At 38.2% G+C, this 16,565-nt stretch overlaps 1 protein-coding gene across 7 annotated transcripts in view; it reads left to right on the plus strand.

Moving 5' to 3' along the window:
• The window catches only part of LOC149226687 (valine--tRNA ligase, mitochondrial 1-like), a 174,978-nt gene that overhangs the window by 133,321 nt on the left and 25,092 nt on the right, over nt 1-16,565 (plus strand). The window lies entirely within an intron of this gene.

Genomic DNA, 16,565 nt, shown 5'->3' on the forward strand with positions numbered 1-16,565 from the left:
AAGAGACTTTTCAAGTAAGCACGCACCCCAAAGCTTCAATGACTAAAAAAAAGGAACCCCTTCCTCTTTTCCAAAAATTACTAACCTTTTAAACTAGCTCACTTGGTCCAAAGTTGCTTTATTAGAATAGAGGTCTTGGGTTCAAGTCTTTCTTTTTGTTGAGTTACTTTTTCAAAAAACACATGTAACTTATGTTTTAAAGTTACTTTATGTAAAAGTGTTCTCACCCATTATAAAAAGTGAGTTACTTATAATTCTGAAGTCTCTTTATCTTTTATTTAAGTTACAGTTTAGTGAGTAGCTCATAAAATACCATTGTAAAAGTGACTTTCACTTATTTATAAAAGTGGGTCACATAAAATCTTTTTTTAAAGTGAGCTAATTAGATTAAGTTTGGAAGGGGGGGGGGGGATTTTTTTTTTTTTAATATAACATTATCATTCACTTCCGCACATTCACACACTTCGTTGGCATCTTCAACAACTTTTCTTCAAAAAGCCATAACTTCTTCATCCGGAAGCCGTTTTTTTTTAATCAGCCTAATTTTTCGAGATCTTTCCATTGGAACATTTATTTTCAGCATCTACAGCTTCAGTTTCTGTTAAAATGGAAAGTCCATGCCAAGTTATTCTTGACAACACCAACTATTTCGAATGGTGGTCCTACATTGTGTATTTACTTAGAAGTAAAGGTCTTTACAAAATAGCCTCTGGCCAAGAAACCAAACCTAAAAATGAAGACAAGGCAGCCAAATGAGAAAATAGGCAAGATCAAGCACGTGAGTTGATAGGGATGTCTATTTCTCCAGACCTTAGATTCCATATCGCAGAACTTGATACCGCTAATGAAGCAATGAAACAACTCACTAAATTTTTTGGAATTAAAAATGAGATTAGAGCCCATCAACTCGAAAATGAGTTGCTTACATTGGACCCCAATAATTTTTCTTCCATTGAAGATTTTTTGTCCAAGTTCAAGACCCTTAGACTTCTCTTGGAAGGTGTTAAGGTTAAGAAAGAAGATGGTAGCCTTGTCTATTCCATTCTTACTAAGTTGGGACTAGCCTACTCTGTGTTTGTTTCCACCTTCCATTCTACTAGAGAAGCATTTATTTCTCAAGGACAAGACTACAAGTCCCCCTCTTTTGATGCCTTTTGTGATTCTTTAATAAGAGAATAAGAAAAACTCTTATATCTTGGTCTTCTTAATCTTGAAAACTCTTCTAAGAAAGCCTTATCCGCCCAACAACAACCAAATTCAAAGAATCCTAAGAAGCAGTATCCTAAAAAGAATGGTCTTAAACCAAACAAGGGTCCTAAGCAATTTCAGTCTCAAAATGAAAAATCATTTCAACCAAATGATAAGTCAAATAAAAACAAAGGGAAGAAGACTGATAGACATTGCTGATTTTGTAATCGAGATGGCCACTTAGAATCCAAATGCTTTAAGAAGATGGAAGCCTTGGAAGCAGCAATGAAGAAGCATAACATACATTTGGAGCACTCTTCAACTTCAACTTCATCTTCAGGAATAACACTTTCTGCATGTGGTTGTCAAGCACCTCGGTCTGGTTATGCACTAAATGTATCTTCTTCTTCTCATTCTCATGAGTGGCTCATTGATTCTGGAGCTTCTTATCACATGGCCAAAAACAAAGCCATGTTTTCTTCTTTAAATGATTGTAACACCAAAAATATATTTGTTGGTGATGATAGATCTCGTAGTGTTGTAGGGCCTGGAACTGTTCATCTAGACAATGGTCAATTTAATGATGTATTATGTGTTCTAACCTTATCTTGCAACCTTCTATCTGTATATCAGATAACTCATTCAGGTGAAGGTAAAATCGTTGAATTTTCACCTCACGATGTTGTAACTAAGGACCTAAGAGATCCTAGACAGATTTTAGCTACTGGCATCGTTGATGATTCTACAAGGTTGTATAAGTTTAACAACTTTGGGTCATCAAATCTTCCCTCGGTATTTGTTGATCATAATGATGAAGTGAGCAAACTTTGGCATGAGCGATTTGGTCACTTAAAATATCGCTTCCTTCAGAATCTATGTAAAGAAAATATGGTGACAGGTCTTGCAATGGTATCTTGCAGAGATGGTGTTTGTTTCGGATGTACTCGGAAAAAATCATTGGGATAGTTTTGAAAAATGTGCCTCTTGGCACGCCTCAGCCCCTTTACAGCTTGTGTATAGTGATTTATGTAGTCCACTTCCAGTTGTTTTATTCTCTGGCTACAAGTATTTCTTAACTTTCATTGATGATTTCTCCAAACACACTTGGGTATACTTCTTAAAACTCAAGAGTGAAGTATTTAACATGTTCTTGGCCTTTAAGGCCTTCGTTGAAAAAGAATCTGGACATCAAATTCTTAAGCTAAGATCTGATAATGGTGGAGAATATGTTAACAAAAAATTCACCAACTTTTGCACTGAGCATGGAATTCAAATGCAACATGCTGTTCCATATACTCCACAACAAAATGGTGTAGCTGAAAGGAAGAATCACACCTTAAAGGAAATGGCTAATTGTATGCTTCAATCTAAAGGACTTAGTCTTAATTTTTGGGCAAAAGCAATTAACTGTGCAAATTACATAGTAAATCACACTCCTACTAAGGTTTTAAAGAATATCACTCCAGAAGAAGCATGGAGCTCAATTAAATCAAATGTAAATCACTTTCGTGTTTTTGGAAGTGAAGCATGGGCCCATATTCCAGATGAGAAACATAAAGCTTTAGAACCTAAGAGTGAAAAATGTATTTTTGTTGGATATTTTGAAGATGTCAAAGGATATAGACTTATTCCACTTAAGTCCAAAAATGTTATCATTAGAAGAGATGTAAAGTTTGCTAAAAATATATCAGCCTATGAGCCTAGTTCGGTGGATGTGCCACCTCTCTCTATCCCTTCTACTTCTGAAAATATTTCTTCTTTAGATGATGACAACGAGGATGACAATCCTCCCCCAACTTCTCAGGATCCTCCTTCAGCTCCTCAGCTTCCAAAATGGGTCCATGCTACTCGGGATGCAGTAGGTGCTCTTGCCGGTGATCCTACAGACCAACGACGTACATGTTCTCAATTTGATAGAGTCTCTTCTTTACTAGCTCAAGCTTCAGTGAATTATGATCCTGACACCTTTGCAGAAGCTTCAGGCCATCTAGATTGGGACGCAACTATGAATGAAGAATATCGTTCATTATTGGCAAATGATACATGCGATCTTGTTCCTCTTCCAAAGGGACGAAAACTTGTTAGATGCAAATGGGTTTACAGAACCAAGTATGGACTAGATGGAAAAGTTGATAAACATAAAGCTCGTCTTGTTGCTAAGGGTTTTTCACAAGTTGAAGGCATTGACTATACTGAAACCGTCTCCCCTGTTGCCAAAATGAACTCTATTCGCCTTGTCCTTTCCCTTGCTGCCTCTTTCAAATGGGAAGTCCACTAGATGGATGTTAAATCTGCCTTCTTGCATGGGGACTTGCATGAAGAAATCTATATGGAACAACCTATTGGCTTTATACAAACAGACTCCAACCTTGTATGTCGGCTTAAGAAATCCCTTTGTGATCTCAAGCAAGCCCTCGTGCTTGGTATGCAAAAATGGATAGCTTTCTTTTAGATTCTAACAATACTGTCAACACCAAGAAAGTGGGCAAGTCTCTTATCATTCTTGTTCTTTATGTTGATGATCTTATCCTTACTGGTAGTGATCCCAACCTTATAAACCATGTGAAGTCCAGCGTTAAAAAGAAGTTTGAAATGATAGACTTAGGACACTTGCATTATTTTCTTGGTCTTCAAGTCTTGCAATCCAAGGAAGGTATTTCCCTTTCCCAGTGATCTTCTTAGTCACTTGTACTTCCCCTGAAGTTGATGCTACCTTATACCATCAACTTGTAGGAAAACTTTTGTATCTAACCCATACTCATCCTGACCTTTCCTTTGCTGTTTGCCTTATTGCTCGGTTTATGCAAAACCCACATGAAAGTCATTGGAAAGCAGCTAAAAGAATACTTTGTTATGTTCGAGGTACAGATTAGTTTGGGATTGATTATAGTGCAGAAGCATCTCCTCTATTGGTTGGTTTCACTGATTCCGATTGGGCTGGTGACCCTGATGATCGGAAGTCTACTGCCAGTTATGTCTTCACTCTTGGTTCTGGACCTATTACATGGGCTTGCAAGAAACAAAGTGCCATCTCTCTTTCTTCAGCAGAAGCAGAGTATCGTGGCGCCGTAGAAGCTAGTAAGGAAGCCCTGTGGCTTCGTCAGATCCTGTCAGAGTTTGGTTTTCAGCAGCAACATCCGACTACACTTTGGTGTGATAATCAAAGTGCCATTCAACTATGCAAAGGTTCAGTCCAACATCAGTGCGACAAACACATTGAACTACACATGCACTTCATCAAAAAGCTCATTCATGACCATGTTTGTAAAGTGCAATATTGTTCAACAGATGATCAAGTTGCAGACATCTTTACAAAGGCTCTCATAGAGGCGAAGTTTACATCTTTCAATCCTATCCCAAGTTGTATTTGGGGGGGATGTTAGGATATGCAGACACATAGGAAATAGTTAAGTATAACTTGGTCTAGTGTAGAGTTAGGTAAAGTGTGTTTCTTTACTATGTACTTTTTTAATGTACAATCCGACAATCACGATATGTTCTAGACATGAAGTGATCCGATGGTTCATTCTCTCCTTGGTATTACCGACACTTGATCTGTGGCTTAACACCCGATTGGTCCATGATCTCTATTTAAAGAGCATGGAGGGTCATTTGTAGGGTGACCGTTCATGAGATAAGCTTATGTAAATTTTCTTTCTATTATTAATAAATTGCCTAAAGTGGCCGCGTTGGCTCAGGCTGTGGACTGTTTCCCTCTTTGAGGGTTTTAATCACGTCAACAATACTGATGTATTGATCTGTGATCTGTTTGTGAGCGGTGTCCTTTGGTGTTCTATTTGAGGAACTTAGCCTGTAAATTCCTACATAATTAAAACAAATCCCTCTCGGATTTGGGGAAAAATTGACCGGAAAATATGCTTGGAAAAACACCAAAACATAAAACAGTTAGTCTACGACATATGTTAGGGTCATGTTCACGTGGCCTCATTTCACCATGAAACCCTTTTTCCAAACCTGTCTTTGTAAAGGGAATGCTTACTTGGCCTTGCTTGAGTGCCAGTGTTTCCACTTGCATTTTTAGGACATCCTTAGAGAGATGTACCTTTTTGATACTATCATCAAACTCACTATTCTATATGGAGTTGATGTTTGGATTGATTTTGTGCTCTATAAATTGGGCATTGTTGAGATGGTGTAGTTTTTTATTATACAACACACAATCCATTGTAAACAGATGGTCCCCTAGGCCATTGTTCAAGGTGGGTTTGGGGCCCATGCTCTAGGCCTGGAAAACATTTTAAGACTTGTTTTCTTCCTTCACAAGGTTATTACTTCGTGGGACTTGACTTCTAGCCTGTACAACTATCCTATCTTGCTTTCTTCTCTGAGGAGATTGACTTTTTTGGGTGTAGACAACTCGTTCTTAGAGGCCACTGCATTTCTCTAGTTACCCTTTAGATGCCTGTAGCATAAAAACTATGCTAAAGCACGAAAGACTGATAGCTTGTAAACTTGAATGTTAAAATACATAGAAGGTATTTAAAAATAATAATTTATTATTATATAAAAATGTATAAGATGATTTTGAATATACAATGAGGCTCTGCTTTCATACCTCAGCAGGTGACCTTTCGTGAATGGGCATGTCTTTTGGACATGCCTTTTCACTTAATTTAATGACTAATTAACCTAAATAATATTTAATTATTTTATATTTATATTTATTTTATTTAGCTAATTGTTATGAATTATATTCATAACATAGCCTCTCCCTTTGGAAGCTTTGTCCTCAAAGCTTTAATACTGGGGTTTTCTTCACTTAGTTGTTGTCGATGTATACAACTTGGTCATTGATTCGTCAAGTAGCTTATCAGTACTATTTCCTTGGATTTTTTTTCGCAAGTATATATCCTTGATTGTTAATTGAATTCTCGTTATAGTGGCCAAAGCAATTTATTCATTGTAGCTGTAGATGCCCTTCACTCAACAAAGTTCAAAGATGTATACAATTAATGATAAACAGGGTTCTCAAACGAGCATTTATCGCCATCAGGCTTTAACGAGCAATGTAACAAACATCTCCATCACAAATTACTCCACCGAGTTTACTGCTTTCGTCAATCACAGCATCTGTGTCTTCTTCAGAACCTTCGTCAATCGCAGCATCTGCACCTTCTTCAGAGGGTTTATCAGTGGCATCTTCGTCTTCTTCGTCTTCTCCATAATTGTCATCAGTGGTATATTGATCTTCGTCGAGGGTATCCTTATGTTCTCCATGTTCTTCGAATTCCTTCTTCAGCGTTTCAAGACGCGCTTCAGTAAAGGGATAGGCCTTGGATCGGCAGTCGAGTATGGCATCTGTGGAATTTGACACCTCCTTCCCATCTGGATCAACCACAATGAAGGATGGAATGTCATCTCGTCCGTAAAGTTTGTTTACACTGTCCCTTGTTTTATCTCCAAATGGAAGAGCCAACCATGGCATGGTTCTGTGGTATTTTTCAAAAGCCTTTTGATTTCGGTCCCAAGACAGGAAAACGATCTCTAATTCTTCCCCTCTTTCCTTCAGTTTGTTGTATACGTTTACAAGCTTGAGAGTGAAACTTCTGCAGGGATGACACCAATAAGAAGAGAAATACAAACCAACTGTCTTACCCACAATCTTAGATACCAGGACCTGGGCACCTCCATTCTTGATGACGAAGTTGCGCTTATCAGACACCAAGATTGAACCCAGAGTCTTTGCTTCTCTTTTGGCTTTCTTTTCGGCCTCAAGCGCATCTAGTCGCTCTTTATTAAATGGGTAAGCTCGGCCACCATATTGTCGTTTAACGTCCATTGGACTCATCTCAAGTGTTTTCCTGTGTATATACCGAGACCGCATAAACCGACGACAACCCTTCATGTTGACCTTCGAGTAGGGGCCACGTCGTTTGACAGCGGGGATGACACATTTTTGAATAGTGTGGTGTCCACACAGTAAATTGCCAACTAAAACGCCTGTCCACCCATTCTGATACCATTTGCCGAGGCAAACATGGACAATGGTAGACAGAGGGATGGAATACGAAATGGACAGAAATAGGAATGCAAAATGGCCAACAGAAAAGGTTGCAGCAGACGGCAGGGGGGCAACATTGTCGGTGTGGTCGGGCAGGGTCTTCTGTCCAAAATAATCAAACAGCAGTGTCAACAGATCATTTATCCACCAGTCCTCACAACTTTCCACAAAAATCTCTTCGTTTAGCTGATATTTTGTTTCAAAAAGGCCCATCAGCACCCTCATAGAAATAGCCTCAACGCAGCTGTTTACAATAAGCATTTCTTCAGCTAGAGGATGAAGATTTTTACAGTTTCAGAGCACTTCAATCGCGTCTTCCTGGTTTTTCAGTGTTACTTGGTTGAAATAAAACTCGCTTTGCTTGCAAAGATTACCTCTGCAATACTCTTCCGTCATCTCTAAAAACTCCGCAGTGCATCTTAGAGCAACAATGTTGAATGGATTCATGAGAATCGAGGAGCCATTTCAGTAAGCTGCAATCATTTCTAATTTCCCAGTATGCATATCTTGTATCTTCCAAGATCCTAAATCTGGTTGACCATTTTTCTTATCGCCCACAAACACCAAATATATTATTCCATTCCCCCATTCGAACACATGCCTCAGCTCGAACGCGACATGAGGAAGCGTGTGAGGAAAATCCCAGGAAGTAGGCAGCTTCTGCCTCTTGGTATTTACATCTAACAATTCCGTGCCAACTAAATGTTGCGGCTGGAAGGGAATCGAACTCGCAAAGCGTAGCGGCAATGGCAACATTGGTAGCAAATTGGTAAAAGCCTCTAGAAACTTCTGTGCTTGTTCCACCTTCAAATCCACGAGGCCGTTTTCTTCTGCCTTTCTCTTCCTAGTTGAGAACTCCATTTCTTGGTCTAAATTCAAATTCCTCTCCTCTACTGAGCACTTTCACTATATCCTCTTGTATAAATTCTATATCTCCAAAAACTTGTTTTTTCTCAGGAGCCACCAATGGCAGATTTTTATCGACATCTTTTTTCAACAAGTATAAATCTAATATCCTTTCATTGTCAATATCTACAACAACTTGCTCTTTCTCCGGAGTCACAAATGGTAGTTTTTCATTAACGACTTCTTCTTCATTGTTATGATATTGTACATCTCCTTGTTTCTCAAGATAGTCCTTATCTTGATCTTGTTCAGCTTCATCAAAATCAACATTTTGATCGAATTCTTCTTTTTCTTCTTCCACATTTCCCTTTCGAAATGCTTTAACTTCTGCAATTGATTTTTTTAAATGCTGAAATGCTTCTTGAATTTCACTAAAATTTTCATTGTATTCAGGACGTGAATGTAATGACACATTGTGTGACGAACAACGTTCAAAGGCCCGCATGATTATATCGTGTGCCATGGCTTTTGATACCACTGTAGCATAAAAACTATGCTGAAGCATGAAAGACTGATAGCTTGTAAACGTGAATGTTAAAATACACAGAAGGCATTTAAAAATAATAATTTATTATTATATAAAAATGTATAAGATGATTTTGAATATACAATGAGGCTCTGCTTTTATACCTCAATAGGTGACCTTTCGTGAATGGGCATGTCTTTTAGACATGCCTTTTCACTTAATTTAATGACTAATTAACCTAAATAATATTTAATTATTTAATATTTATATTTATTTTATTTAGCTAATTGTTATGAATTATATTCATAACATAGCCTCTCCCTTCGGAAGCTTTGTCCTCAAAGGTTTAATACTGGGGTTTTCTTCACTTAGTCGCTGTCGATGTATACAATTTGGTCATTGATTCGTCAAGTAGCTTATCAGTACTATTTCCTTGGATTTTTTTCACAAGTACATATCCTTGATTGTCAATTGAATTCTTGTTATAGTGGCCAAAGCAATTTATTCATTGTAGCTGTAGATGCCCTTCACTCAACAAAGTTCAAAGATGTATACAATTAATGATAAATAGGGTTCTCAAATGAGCATTTAGCGCCATTAGGCTTTAACGAGCAATGTAACAAACATCTCCATCACAAATTACTCCACTGAATTTATTGCTCTCGTCAATCGCAACATTTGTGTCTTCTTCAGAACCTTAGTCAATCACAACATCTCCACCTTCTTCAGAGGGTTTATCAGTGGCATCTTCGTCTTCTTCATCTTCTCCATAACTGTCATCAGTGGTATATTGATCTTCATCAAGGGTATCCTTTGGTTTTCCATGTTCTTCGAATTCCTTCTTCAGCATTTCAAGACGTGCTTCAGTAAAGGGATAGGCCTTGGATCTGCAGTCGAGTATGGCATTTGTGGAATTTGACACCTCCTTCTCATCTGGATCAACCACAATGAAGGATGGAATGTCATCTCGGCCGTAAAGTCTGTCTACACTGTCCCTTGTTTTATCTCCAAATGGAAGAGCCAACCATTGCATGGTTCTGTGGTAGTTTTCGCCTTTCGATTTTGGTCCCAAGACAGGAAAACAATCTCTAATCCTTCCCCTCTTTCCTTCAGTTTGTTGTATACGTTTACAAGCTTGAGAGTGAAACTTCTGCAGGGACGACACCAATTAGAAGAGAAATACAAACCAACTGTCTTACCCACAATCTCAGATACCAGGACCTGGGCACCTCCATTCTTGATGACGAAGTTGCGCTTGTTAGACACCAAGATTGAACCCAGAGTCTTTGCTTCTCTTTTGGCTTTCTTTTCGGCCTCAAGCGCATCTAGTCGCTCTTTATTAAATGGGTAAGCTCGGCCACCATATTGTCGTATAACGTCCATTGGACTCATCTCAAGTGTTTTCCTGTGTATATACCGAGACCGCATAAACCGACGGCAACCCTTCATGTTGACCTTCGAGCAAGGGCCACGTCGTTTGACAGCGGGGACGACACATTTTTGAATAGTGTGGTGTTCGCAGAGTAAATTGCCAACTAGAACGTCTGTCCACCCATTCTGATACCATTTGCCGAGGCAAACATGGACAATGGTAGACAGAGGGATGGAATATGAAATGGACAGAAATAAGAATGCGGAACGACCAACAGAAAAGGTTGCAGCAGACGGCAGGGGGGCAACATTATCGGTGTGGTCGGGCAGGGTCTTCTGTCCAAAATGATCAAACAACAACGTCAATAGATCATTTATCCACCAGTCCTCACAGCTTTCCAGAAAAATCTCTTCGTTTAGCTGATATTTTGTTTCAAAAATGCCCATCAGTACCCTCATAGAAATAGCCTCAACACAGCTGTTTACAATAAGCATTTCTTCAGCTAGAGGATGTTATGTAAAAAATTAGTTAATTTCAGGTTTATTATTTAATTTAGGTTTAGTTAGGCGAAAGGGCACGATCATAAGATCATGCCCTTTCCTAAAGGGTGTCCATGGCGGTATATAAGCCAGGCAACCCACTGTAAACATCATCATCTGTCTATTCATTTATTAATAAAGTATTTTTATATATATTTCTGTTTATCCGGAAGTTTTACACTTCATCTGGTATCGGAGCAGGTTGATCCTTGGACACTCTACTATTGCACAGATCTTTTCGGATGCCATTTGCATCTCATAGTTCCGCTGTCAAAAACCTTCCTTGTCATTAAGTGCTGCACTAGAATTGTTCCACCCCATACATCCCTCAAGTGCTGCACCATCATTCCCCACCGCTCCTCAGGCTTGACACCTTTGTTTCTAGTTGTTTCCATCCATAATTTTGGTTCATCAAACCGCTCATGTATTGTTCTCTCCCTTGACCCGACAACCCTTGTCTCTGTGTCTTTCTGTTCAATCCAGCGTCTATACCCGTTCAATGCTCTTGTCGTCCGTCCAGCAATCGTATCATCCAACACCGTTATGTCTAGTCCCTGTGTAACCTCTGCATCATCTGGTTTAGAAAGGTTCGTCAATTGTCTGCAGTGACGTACGCTGAAATTTTCGTTTTTTTATTATCTGCGATTATTATCCCTGTCCGACTGCGTGGGATCTGCGGGATACGGGTCAGAAGGTCCCGTCATTTGTTTGGGCTGAACCAACGAAATTCCGGCGTTTTTTATATCTGCGGTGAGTCGTGACAACGCTGAAAGCCGTCTGCGGGATACGCTGAATTCTTGTTTTTCTTCCGGTGTTATTTCTGGCGATTACTATCTGTCCGCTCGAAAAAGGTTTTTGAATAGTCACGGTGATATTTCCCTTGGACGTGACTGTCCGCTTTAAAATATATAATATATATATAACGTGTGTATATATAACGTTTATTTATATATAATATATATAATATATATAACATATATATAATTATATTATATATTATATATAATTTAATTAATTTAATTTATTTATTTATTTATATATAATATATATATATAATTATATTATATATAATATATATAATTTAATTAATTAAATTTATTTTAATTAATTAAAATTTATATGTATAAAATTTATTTTAGATAATTAAAAAAAAAAAAGGGAGGAAAAATATTTTAGCTGGCAAATAAATACACGCCTCCGCAAACCCGCTCAATGTCGACAATGACAATGGCGGATTTCCAAAAAAGGTTGTTGGATGTAGAGCATAAGATAAATAACAACCACAACGAGGTCAGTAAAAGATTAAATGAAGTCGAGAGCAAGCTGGGGGAGCAAGCGGACAAAATCAAAAATCTTGAAGATACGACAAATCAAATAGAGATAAAAATGGAAAGTCAACATGTCCAAACAGAAGTAAACTTCAAAGAGGTCTTAACAATGCTAAAAGTTCTGTGTAAAAGGTCGAATTGTACGCCCGAACAACTACTGAAAGAAGGTGAAGAGAATCAAGAACACGTCTCGTCGGATTCAACTAAGTCCACAGACTCTCATGACAAGGTTGAATCCCCAAAAAAATCAGCAACACCCCACCAAGAAGCAAGTAACACAGTCTTTACAAACAAGCAACTCTAGGATAACTTTACCAATCAACACCCTTTTTTCGCTCAACCAGTGGCAACATACCAGCGAAGGGCAAAAGTCGAGATGCCTAAATTCGATGGAAACGAAAAAAACAATGTTGCATGGATAAATAAAGCAGAAGAATACTTTGAGATATATGACATCACTGACGATGACGAAAAGCTCAGACATGCATCCATGAAAATGGAGGGAGAAGCATATAACTGGTATATGTGGTGGAAAAAGACAACACATGTCATTAGCTGGAGGAAATTTAAAGATGCATTCTTCAAAAGATTCCAAGGTGTAAAGGAAGAAGAGTTCTTTTCAAAACTCATCAAACTACGACAAAAAGGAAGTGTTGATGAATACACTCAAGAATGGGAGACCTTAGTAACACGAGTACCTGGGTTATCAGAATCTCGTCTAATTCAGTCATACATCTCGGGACTCAAAACCCATTTACAAGCAGAACTTGAGATGCATGACATTACATCTATAGAAGTAGCAAGACGAAAAGCAAAAACAGCCGAAAAGAAATCCGAACCAATATTTTGGTCAACAGCGGAAAAAGCTTATGCAAGACGAAGGATACCCCAGTATGTGGACTCAATTAATACAAGATATGTTCCACCACATCGTCGTGAATATGAAAAATCTAATGTGGAAATGCAAAGGATAAAAAGGGTAAATGTAAACGCTGTGGTGAGAAGTGGGACCCCAAACATAGATGTGCTAAAGGAAAAGAACCAAAGAACCTATATAATTGTGAAGCAATCAATGATTCAAACAGTGAAGATTATGACGTAGAAGACACAGAAGACGCCCCAGAATTCTCACCAGAACTAGATGATGGAAGTATTCCACAAGTATCATTATTAGCTATGACAGGTATATCACAACCCCAGACTTTAAAGTTAAAAGGACACATAAAGAAGAACAAAGTAGTGGTTCTCGTCGACTCTGGAAGCACACACAATTTTTTAGATGCAACTGTGGCAAAAAGACTCAATATTTTTTCGTTTCCCTTACCAAACATGAAAGTGATGGTAGCTAATGGTAAGAAGATTGAAAAGGTAGGGAAATGCCATAAGGTCAATTTGCAGATTCAAAACTTTAATCTAGAGTCTCCATTCTTCACGGTACCGTTAGGAGGAGTAGATGTAGTCTTAGGTATCCAATGGCTACGAACTTTAGGTACTTATGCCGCCAACCATCAAGTACAATTTATAAAATTCAAATGGGGAGGTCAGAAGTACAAGCTACACGGATTCCAAGCACCAGAAAATCAAGTTACATCATCATCCCAGATGATGAAGCTGAGTCGAAATGGAGCACCTGCTTATGTAGTACAATGTCACCAATTAGAGATGTTAGCTGCAAATACGACCAGAGAAGAGTCACCAGAGATACAAGATTTGATTCGGAAGCATGAAAAAGTATTTCAAGACCTACCTATGAAGATGCCACCTAACAGGGAAATTGAGCATACAATAGAAGTCAAGGCAGGGTCAGACCCTGTCAACATCAAGCCATACCGATATCCACATCACCAAAAAACGGAACTTGACAGATTAATCCAAGACCTTTTAAAGTGTGCGACCTTGATCATCTTAGAATATCTGATCAAGTGGAAGGACTTACCCGAAGAAGACGCTTTCTGGGAGAATGAATCATTCTTCAACAACATCCGTCGTTACATATGCTTTGAGGACAAAGCATTCTTTCGAGAGGAAGGCAATGTTATGTAAAAAATTAGTTAATTTCAGGTTTATTATTTAATTTAGGTTTAGTTAGGCGAAAGGGCACGATCATAAGATCATGCCCTTTCCTAAAAGGTGTCCATGGCAGTATATAAGCCAGGCAACCCACTGTAAACATCATCATCTGTCTATTCATTTATTAATAAAGTATTTTTATATATATTTCTGTTTATCCGGAAGTTTTACACTTCAGAGGATGAAGATTTTTACAGTTTCGGAGCACTTCAATCGCGTCTTCCTGGTTTTTCAGTGTTACTTGGTTGAAATAAAGCTCACTTTGCTTGCAAAGATTACCTCTGCAATACTCTTCCGTCATCTCTAAAAACTCTGCAGTGCATCTTAGAGCAGCAATGTTGAATGGATTTATGAGAATCGAGGAGCCGTAGCAGTAAGCTGTTATGATTTCTAATCGCCCAGTATACATATCTTGTATCTTCCAAGATCCTAAATCTGGTTGACCATTTTTCTTATCGCCCTCAAACACCAAATATATTATTCCCTTCCCCCATTCTAACACATGCCTCAGCTTGAATGCGACATGAGGAAGCATGTGAGGAAAATCCCAGGAAGTAAGCAGCTGATTAATCTGCCTCTTGGTATTTACATCTAACAATTCCGTGCCAACAAAATGTTGCGGCTGGAAGGGAATCGAACTCACAAAGTGTAGCGGCAATGGCAGCATTGGTAGCAAATTGGTAAAAGCCTCTAGAAACTTCCGTGCTTGTTCCACCTTCAAATCCACGGGGCCGTTTTCTTCTGCCTTTCTCTTCCTAGATGAGAACTCCATTTCTTGGTCTGAATTCAAATTCCTCTCTTCTCTACTGAGCACTTTCACTATATCCTCTTGTATAAATTCTATATCTCCAAAAACTTGTTTTTTCTCAAGAGCCACCAATGGCAGATTTTTATCGACATCTTTTTTCAACAAGTATAAATCTAATATCCTTTCATTGTCGATATCTACAACAACTTGCTCTTTCTCCGGAGTCACAAATGGTAGTTTTTCATTAACGACTTCTTCTTCATTGTTATGATATTGTACATCTCCTTGTTTCTCAAGATAGTCCTTATCTTGATCTTGTTCAGCTTCATCAAAATCAACTTTTTGATCGAATTCTTCTTCTTTTTCTTCTTCCACATTTCCCTTTCGACATGCTTTAACTTCTGCAATTGATTTTTTTAAATGCTGAAATGCTTCTTGAATTTCACTAAAATGTTCACTGTATTCAGGACTTGAATGTAATGACACATTGTGTGACGAACAACGTTCAAAGGCCCGCATGATTATATCTTGTGCCATGGCTTTGATACCACTGCAGCATAAAAACTATGTTGAAGCACGAAACTCTGATAGCTTGTAAACTTGAATGTTAAAATACACAGAAGGTATTTAAAAATAATAATTTATTATTATATAAAAATGTATAAAATGATTTTGAATATACAATGAGGCTTTGCTTTTATACCTCAGCAGGTGACCTTTCGTGAATGGGCATGTCTTTTAGACATGCCTTTTCACTTAATTTAATGACTAATTAACCTGAATAATATTTAATTATTTAATATTTATATTTATTTTATTTAGCTAATTGTTATGAATTATATTCATAACAATGCCCTAGTCATCTCCTCCCTACCTAAGGAGAGATCAACAATGTAGTTAGGGATGAAATCTAACGAGCATACATTCAGAGCACCTGGGTCCTTTCCACTTTTGGCCCCAAGATGGTATTTTGCTATTAGCACTTCATGTAAATAAAGGATGGTCTCATTGTTTTTTCATGGCCCTTGTATCCCCCTTGACTAGTTGCAGGTTTGCTCTCACCATCTCTAGATCAAGGTAGACCATCGCATCCCATGGTTCAAGTTTATTTGTCAACTTTGCCATATCTAGGAGATCAAGTTCAAAGAGCACCTTGTTTTTATGTGTCCCGTACACTAAAATTTGGAGGAGGATAAACTGCTTCTTTCAGGCAGTTCCCTTCTGATTTTCATTTTCTACCCTAACTAGAGATGCCTTACATTATACATCCAAGAGGCAATGGTTCACAAATGAGAGATTTTGTGTGACCACTGCACACTGAATAGTGTTAGGCTTCTCACTTCTCTTTCAGCCTACCTCCACTGCCAGAGGCAGATATAGATGGACTCTTCACTCAATCCTATTGGTGGCAGAAAATTGAGACAATGAACTTCCATCCACTGGATTGATGTACATCCTACCTATTATTTTGTATCATGCCATGGTCTTTTATATGTGTGTCACAGCAGCACATCAGCAGCACTACTGCTTGTTTTTCTCTTTCTTTATGTTATTCTCAACATTTTCTAGGAGCTGCGCTTGCACTCCCTTATTGTATTCATACTGAGTGTACTCTTCATCAGTCCCATTGGCCTACATTTTTGGTCATTTGTTGGACATTAATAAAAATATCTTATATTATTATATCAAAGCTAGACCAGCACCATACAGAGTACTACTGATGAGGTCCGCTCATGTAACAATTTTTTTATTAGTTCTTTCCGTACTTTTGGGAGGATGCCATGATGCTTTGCATTGGTCCCTCACAAGGATAGATGGAGACATGTATACTTTTTGTTCCTCTTCGTCCTCTACCTCTATTTCTACTTATGATATTGATATCAGCTAGGGCATAATGCTTCTTAGTGTTCTCTTCCTCTCTGGTAC

This window comes from Pinus tabuliformis, chromosome J (assembly GCF_031772625.1).
Source record: "Pinus tabuliformis cultivar Carrire ecotype Pingquan chromosome J, CPIR1, whole genome shotgun sequence".
Classification (NCBI taxonomy): Eukaryota; Viridiplantae; Streptophyta; class Pinopsida; order Pinales; family Pinaceae; genus Pinus; species Pinus tabuliformis.